General features: G+C 41.1%; 1 long non-coding RNA gene across 1 annotated transcript; it reads right to left on the bottom strand.

Moving 5' to 3' along the window:
* Window positions 1-213: 213 nt before the first annotated feature.
* Window positions 214-2,922, bottom strand: LOC145452450 (uncharacterized). Its single transcript, XR_013919367.1, has 3 exons — window positions 2,772-2,922; window positions 687-730; window positions 214-337 (listed from the first exon to the last, which is right to left on the bottom strand). It is a non-coding gene; the product is annotated as an uncharacterized LOC145452450 (long non-coding RNA).
* Window positions 2,923-8,738: the final 5,816 nt, after the last annotated feature.

The raw sequence follows: 8,738 nt of genomic DNA, 5'->3' as shown, positions 1-8,738 counted from the left end.
ATAGTAAATAACGCCTAAACGCAATATTTTTGTTTAATTATATATAATGGCCGACGGAATATGGAGATAATATAAATGTATATTTATAACAAACTAGTTATGCTTCACATTTGGCCCGCCAAGGAAAATAATTGTCCACCCCTGATCTATTCGATTCTTTCCATCTTATCATGTAGCTGCACACTGTTTCCTTGCACAGTAACGCCACGTACATTTGCATCCATATTTATATATATACAGCTTTTCACAATTCGTGTCAAAAATTATGAAGCATGCTCTAATTGTAATTGGTCTTCTTCCGCCATTGACACTTCCTGGTCCAACAATCGTTCAACCTTTTAGAAAAGTTCACAATTGATATGAGACAGCATGTAATAAGCAGTTAAACAACTACCGGCCATTTTGTTTACCTCATAGACGCAGCTCCTTTTACAGTGTAAATCTAAGCGAAGCCGCGATATTAAATATGTCTACATACTACTCGTATTTTACCCTCGATGAAACTGCCTGTGATGATCAGTACTCTACAGCTGTATTATAGTGAATTTTAGTGTAAAACCAGCACCAAACGAGCACCAAACTGCGGGTTTTGAAAACTGGGTAGTTCTAGTTGTAGTTACGCATTTTGAAAATCCAGAAGTTTGCACTGGCGATATGATATCGGAAATTAATTCTCCACTATATCTCTTGCTGTTCCGAATCCTCTACATGCTCCGAAAAGACATTATTTCTGTAAAAAGATAGGAGTAAGATGAATTTACGTTAACAGGATTAAACCCACTATACTTTAATAGGGAGACTTCAACGTTTTCAATCATACAGTAGACGAAGGCGAAGTTTGATTTATGGACTATGAACATATATGATTTCAGTACACGTAGTTGGATTTAAGCCACAGTCCAAAGGAGAATCCACACAATAACCAGTTAGTAACTGATCCACAAACAATGGCGACCTCGAGGCTTAAACGTCTACCCCACCCGTTGGGTAAAACGCCCCACCCTTAAAGTCCAGTAAATATGGATTGAGTAGCCGTTTAGGGGTTCATCAAGGATGTCTTCTTGGGGAGCGCCATTCCTATCAAAATTGCGATTCAGCAGGCGAATATAGGCTATCCCTCTGACTAAGCGAGACACATTTTAAGAACTTCCGACATTGTTTTTGACTAATCATAATCAGTTGGTATTTTTGGATGAAATTTGTTATCAAAAGATCCGATACGCCGTGATGAAGCAGAGAAGCATGTAAAGGTCTGTATAGGAATTCAACATTTATCGGTTACTGAGTGGCTTGCGGTATTTAATATGGTATAACGGGGTAAAAAGTCAATTGAGGCGTTTTGCCCCACCCATGTAGCAAGACGTCACATTGATGTACTATTGTAGATAGATGAATGATAATTTTATATGTGTTAATTGATATTTGGATTTTCCAGACGATCGTGGTAGAGCGGGACGATATCAGCCGCGCAAATTCCGAAATTCAATCCGTTGCGTCTAGTTTGGTGGATATCATGACGCTTCCCGCGTATGGTAGGCGACTAGGCGTGTTGCCTCACTCTACCCTATAAGTAAACGAGTTTTGAATTCGCGCAAAATACTGAAAACGACATTTTCTTCCATGCTAATGGAATGGCATTCCATATTTCGAACCATCATATCAGACGGATCTGCGGCACTTATTATTCGGGATATGTGAAATAAATTAAATTTTTTGAAGTCGAAGACCTGACTGTGTGAATCTGCGACACTAGATGGCGTGAACATTTCACTGAACAAACTTGGGAGATCACCTCGATTATACTTGCACATCAATTTAGCAACATCTAGAGTGCAAAAACCCTGACTTTCAAGATATTTAGGCATTTATATTTTGGGGAGAGTCTTTCCCGTTCTTTCATGCCACTGATGTATCTAATTGCTAGATATTGGAGTACTTCAATTTTCGAATAGTATGTTTCGCAGCTAAGTCCCCATAGTACTATGCCAATCGAAGTTACAATATGGCATCATCTGTTGGGGGTTGCCAGTGAAACTCCACTGAAGCCGCTGCAACAACTACAACAGCAGGTCATCCGTATCATAGCCAGGGGCCCAAAAGGACCAGGATGTGTGTCCAACAAATCACTGCTTAAAACATTTGGTGTCCTAAACATAAAAGATATGCGGCAACTAGAAATTACCAAGTTTATGAATTAGTTTCACTGCGGTCACTACCCCAAAAACTTCAATGACTTCTTTACCTCGGTATCAAAAATGCTCAAGTACGACGCACGTGCTACCACGTCATCCAACTATCATATGGTGGACAAAAAGATCATCGCCCTATCAACTATGCCGGACCTGATTTGTGGAATGGTATCTCGCCGGCTATCCGACAGTCATCGAGCATGACCACATTCAAGTCAAAATACAAACCATTTCTACTGAATCAATACTAGTTAGCCCTATTTTTACCGGACCACCACCTGATATCGATCTCCCCTTCCGACATATGCTACCTTTATATATCACCGGTTCTTTTATGTTATCTTTCTTTACGTTTAATTCAATGTTCATGCCTCCTTTTTATATCACCTACGCCAGGTGGGTATCTGATATCGAAGACTACTCAAGTAGTTTCGACACCTTCCTATCTTTCATTAGATCGCAGTCTTGTGGTGTATTGAAATGATGAAATTATTAGCAATAAATCGAATTAAATCGAGACCTTGGAATTGACTATAGCCTACCTCCCGTGAGGGGATCTATGGCACCTATTGAAATACTCACTTCTCGTAATCTCCCCATCCGGGCTTTCCATATCGAGTGAGCGAAATAGTTCTCCTAATCGCCCAACCCGCATTCGAATCCGGTATCAGCATGGCCAACAGAATAAATCCGAGGACCAGCATCTTAATCGTAATTTTAGGTATGCCAAGATTTCTCTGCACAGCGCATTCACGACTATTATTTTACGATTCGTAAAATAAATCGCAGTCCGCGTAATCAAGAGAAAAAAATTGCACGTGCATACGCCCGTTAATTCGGGCAATTGACCACCTAATTCGGACACAGAGTCACAATTGCTATCGCTAGGTGATTAAACAACAAACGTTGCTTCGCTCGTTTTAATACGACGAGTGGTTATGGGTGAAACCATGACGATCCAATAAATGCGGTAACAATCGACAATGAACTCATACGAGGCCTTGCTAGCTTTACAGTTGCATTTACTTCGGTAGAATCGTGCACACCTTCGATCACATAATTTCATTTATGAAGCGGCGTCCAATTATAGCATTATCAGCCTCATTTTGGAGAATTAAAACAATTGTCACGCGCTGCAAATGGTTTCTTCCGGATGCTATTTAGTTCAACATGAAAAATAACAATAAAGCAGGTTATATATGTCTGGTTAAATCAGACCTGGGCAGAGTGCGGCCCGCGGGCCAAATACGGCCCGTGAAGCTATTCTGTGCGGCCCGCGAAAGGTTGCTTGGAAGTCAAAACATAAAACTTGCTTTTTGAAAGACTAAAACCATAGGCTGTATGAAATGAACAGAAAATTCTTTTACTTTGAAGCCTGTTCATTAATATGCCACGATTACGCTGCCTAAGTACCTGGGATGCGAAATCCAGATTCAAAATAAAGGCAATGCGGCAAAGTATGAGTAGCAATGGAAGTCACAAGAAATCACTCTTTCCATATAGTTTAGTTCAAACCTTCCATGTTGATATTGTCACATTACGCATTATACGGTATGAGTTTCAATTTGTGACGTGATATGTTTCCAATTGGCTAATTCGTAAAACAAGTCAGTAAGTGCTCGCTATTACTATATGACTCATCATATCTATCACATTTAAAGGACTATAACGGGCATGCCAAAAAAGTCGAAAACTGAAATTCAATGAGGAATTAGGTTTGGAATTTAGAGCACTAAAAATTGGCCAACTGAAGTCAGGGGAGGCATATCCTTTCAGTTTTTTCCGAGATTAAGGATTTCAATTTAAGTCGGTTTCATTACAAAATCACAAAACACTGGATCAAGAGAGGGCAAAGTCCTGAGAAACTGCAAGCTTCGCTCAACATAAAAGCCATTTAATCCGGACAGCGACCACGAAAATAAGCTTTTTACTATTGCATATACATTTCAGTGCAGTGGTTCTCGAACTAGAAGACGTGAAAGCATCAAAAGGTGGGCGCGAAGCCGAAGTTTATTGAATTTTTTTTTTCGCACTCTGCGCGATATATCCCCAGCTTATAGTTATTGCTCTGTGTATTGTCCAACTTTGATATTTCACAATTCTCTCATCAACAGCCATGATCTTCCATGTCATCACACTATCCGTTCGGATTGCTAGCATATTCTGGTTGCACTTTTCAATATTTTTAATACCATGATAAGTGTGGGCGAAATTGGTCACTATCATAAAGGGAGGCGTGCCTAAAAATCTTTGAGAACCCCTGTTTTAGAGTCCCAATAAAATAATGTATATAGGGATTTAAAAGAGTTAAAATGTATCATGTTTAACATTGTTTCGAATCATGGCAGCTAATCGATATTTTTTAAATTAACCGTAACTTTCTGATTACCTAATATCAACACATTCCATGAGCAGCATTTATTAACAATGTAATTTCCAAATGAAATGAAAATACGCCGGAAAATATAACTAATTATTTTCACTCGGCCCGCCAACGTACATATTTTTCCCAATTGGCCCACGAAGGAAAATAATTGCCCACCCCTGGGTTAAATAGACATATACCGGTCGGATATATACAGGCCTGTTTATTTTTGGATATTGGGTTTTATTTTTGGAGATTCTCCAAAAATAAGATTTGAAAACATCCAAAAATAAGATTTTTTTGGATGATGATTTTTCAGGTTTTTCAGTGAAATGAACAAGTCAGAGCGATGTAAACAACCTGGAAACTCATAAAAACACACAAAAAATAGCGTGTGTGTTAGGGAAGGGGTCATCGAAACGCTAAAACTAGTTCCACTCATTCCACTCCACGTTTCTGCTGACCTTGCCTTCCCGCCCCCTCCGTCTTTGTACTCCTATAAGTTTCACAGTACGGCATGTAGAGAAGACGGGCAGGCAGCTTGAGTGAGTCAAATGGAACGGCGAAACCAAATACGGCCACCTCTGTCACAATCACTTCGTCTACACGGGACGGGACTGATTGGATACCTCAGACGGCCACAGAACTTGATCCAGGAGATGGAAAGTGCGTGACCCAAGTCTGTTAACGCCCATTGCTTGTCAATGAAGAAGATGGCCTCTTAGCTGATTGGACACCCTACCAAACTCCTTGATGTTATGGACGAGAAAAGTCCGGCATGTGCATCTTCGCTGCAGTGGTGATTCCAACTGATCGTTCTCGATCGCATGGTCCCAGAGCTGAGCAGCAACACCGTCACGATGCTTCAGGGTATTGGCAGTCTAATCGAGGAGCAGCAAGTGCTCCAGCGCCTGGTCGAACGTCTTCGAGCCAGTCCAGGTGAGGACTGGGACAACGACGCACGCCACAAGGAAGGTTTTCTGGTTAGACGGTGTTGGCCGTTGGGTTGTCAAGTTCAATGAGGCACGCAACTTCGTGGAGGATCAGACGGTTTCAAGTGCATCACTGACGAGCGCTTGTCAGGAGCAAAGCTTGGAAGATTGAGGAGTTTGGAGAGTTGACCATCCATCCGTTTTTAAACCCCTAGGCTCAATGTTTCCCACAATTGCGACGGTCGAGGTCTTGAAAATCAAGTTGGAGAAGGGTATCGGCCGCGCGCCTCTCTCTGATTTTTCTTTAGAGGGTATTCTCCAGGCCAACAACTTGATTTTTTGACAGATGTATTTGAAAGTTATATCAAGATCACTGATGATGTCGATGTGTTAGAGGACTTGAATACATGATAATAACATACGCTCGGTGGAGTTTTCCAGTAGTAATAGGGCTAAAAACACGTTCATTTCTTATTTTTGGAGATTCTCCAAAAATAAAATTTGGAAACATCCAAAACTAAGCTATTTTTGATATTTTTGGAGAAATCCAAAAATAAACAGGCCTGGATATATACCGTGGCATGGAGCGATGCCCAGTATATACACGCCAATACCATTAGCACTTGCGTATTATAGGACCTATGCTACAAATGCCTTTGTAATCCTAGCTCTGAAATAATTACCCGTGTAAAGTGCAAACATAGAAAACGAAGTTTCTATACTAGCGGTCTAATCAAACACCAGTATTCCTCGCATAATCACGTCTAATACATTGACATCAGAATGAGCATGAGCTCAGCATATCGAAGAGTTTTAATGTTTGTATCAAAAATTATTAAACATCCGTAATTGTCACTGATCGTCTTCCGTTATTGTAACTTCCTGGTCCGACAATTGATTATACTGTCATAGAAAGGTGATAGGATGTTTATTGTTTACGATAATACTGCATGAGAACAATAAGTAAATTTGATGTGCTGAAGTGTCGATATATCAGAGATACACTGTTTTATTCAGCACCAGTGATTCAAGGTTCTGTTAACACATACTAGTAGGGTAGGCCTACCAATCGCTCTACCTGTAGACTACATGGCACATGTTATTGACGCGTTGGCGGGACCAGTCATTCAGCACCTGATAGCCTATTACTGAGCCTCCATTGTTTTGTCACAAATGAATTGAACGCAAACGAATTGGTTTTGTAGCTTACTTTGTAGTAGACCAGCATTATCTATTTATAACAGGAGTGGGCAATTATATTTCTCCGCGGGCCAAATGAGAAGGAGAAAATACGTTGGCGGACCGAGTAAAAAATGTTTAGCTATAGTCTGTAGCGTATTTTAATTTTAGATTTTTAATAAATGCTGCTCAGTGAATGTGTTGATGTTAGGTAATGAGAGAGCGGCGGATAATAATCAAAAATATATATATTTGCCATAATGATTCGAAACAATGTTAAACATGATACATTGTCAACTCTCTTTAAACCAGTTCTCTGGAGCCGGCGCCGGAGCAAGGAGCCGGATCCCCGGAGCCGTGCATTTTCACCGGAGCGGGAGCCGGAGCTGGAGCCAGTTATTCGGGGAGTAGCTCCTGCTCCGACGTTTTTCATAATATATGCTATTATATATAAAACAACCATATCGACTGAATTCACACAATTCAACAGTAGCCCTTCGCTAAATTAAGAATCTTTCCCTCTTTGGCGCTACCTTTTCCGACTAACCATGTTCCTGCAGGGGGACTAACAGCAGAGCAGTCGTATGTTCAATGTTCAATTTTCATACATGAGCGCCGAACCTCGGTATGCTAAATATGCCTGTGAATATTTTGGGTATTCGGCATACCCGCAATTTCATCATCAGTACAACCTTGTTGGCCAATTGTACGGTTCGAAAATAATGATCACTATGTGCTACGAGACATGGGACGGACGTGATTTCGTTGCATATGTCGATATGACGAGCACGCACCGAGAAATTCCATCTCATCGTTGCTATGAATCCGATGAGCAAATACTCGTTCTTTCGTGATACTTTGTTTCATTGGGGCGCAACATTGGAATTCATTACTGCGCATGATCGTCATCCACCCCAGTAAAGATTTTCGAGCGTAAATAGGGGATGGCAGAAGAGTAGCCCAAAACGCGGTTACACTCAGCAAGCAATTGTCGCGGTGCGAGCTACTCCATCTGATGTCAGAACCCAACGGTATTTTATGTTGAAGACAAGGGGAAGCGAGTGGCGCAGTTGGTTAAACACTGCAGTCACGACACCAATGGACGTGGGTTCGAATCACGGTTCTGACCCACTTCTACGTGTCGGAGGTTTCTCTGGGCTCCTCATCGCCGACCTCACTGCAACTGCAGTGCATTGAAAAGCCCAGACTGAAAGTGAGCCGTGCTACAAGTCGGCAGCAACGACCTCGATGGGAACGCTTGGGAGCGAGAGAGAATGAAGAATGACCGCGAGAGAGATTGAAAGACGTTCCCAAGAATACTAAAAGCAAAGACCTCTGAACATTATGAAATTCGTGGCGTGGAGCACAAGGCCTAAACGGCGATAAGCTCCACTGTGTTGTGCCCATTAATACATACATACATGTTGAAGACAAATTTCTGATTTGATACGCGATTTCCAATTTGTAATCATCTGTTTAGTGCAGACCTGGGCAAAGTGCGGCCTGCGCGCCAAATGCGGCCCGCGAAGTTATTTTGTCCGGTCCGCGAAAGGTTACTTCGAATTCAAAACATAAAACTTGCTTTTTGAATGACTAAAACCCTAGGCTGTATCAACTGAGCAGGAAATTAGTTTACTTTGAAGCCTGTTCATTAATATGCCACGATCGCGCTGCCTACGCACCTCGCATGCGTAATCCAGATTCAAAATAAAGGCAATGTGACAAGGTATGAGTAGCAAGTAAAGTCACAAGAACTCAGTATTTCCATATAGTTTAGTTCAAACCTTCTTTGTTGCCATTGCCACATTATGCGGGATACGGTTTGTGTTCCAAATTGTTTTGTGATACGTTTCCAAATCCCTAATTTGTAATACAAGTCAATCAGTGCTCACGATTACTATATGACTCATTAAATCTATCACCCAAATGCTTAACGGGTATGTCAAAAAAAGAAAGCTGAAATCTGAAATTCATAGAAATACTTAGGAGCACTAAATTTATATGCTGGAGTCAGGGGTAAACCCTTGCTTTTAGTTTTTGCAGAGCATGTCATCATAACCTTTCATGTCATAT

Source organism: Botryllus schlosseri, chromosome 12 (assembly GCF_051294905.1).
Source record: "Botryllus schlosseri isolate E-star chromosome 12, Bs_hap1, whole genome shotgun sequence".
NCBI lineage: Eukaryota > Metazoa > Chordata > Ascidiacea > Stolidobranchia > Styelidae > Botryllus > Botryllus schlosseri.
This window is presented reverse-complemented; position numbering and strand designations above follow the sequence as displayed.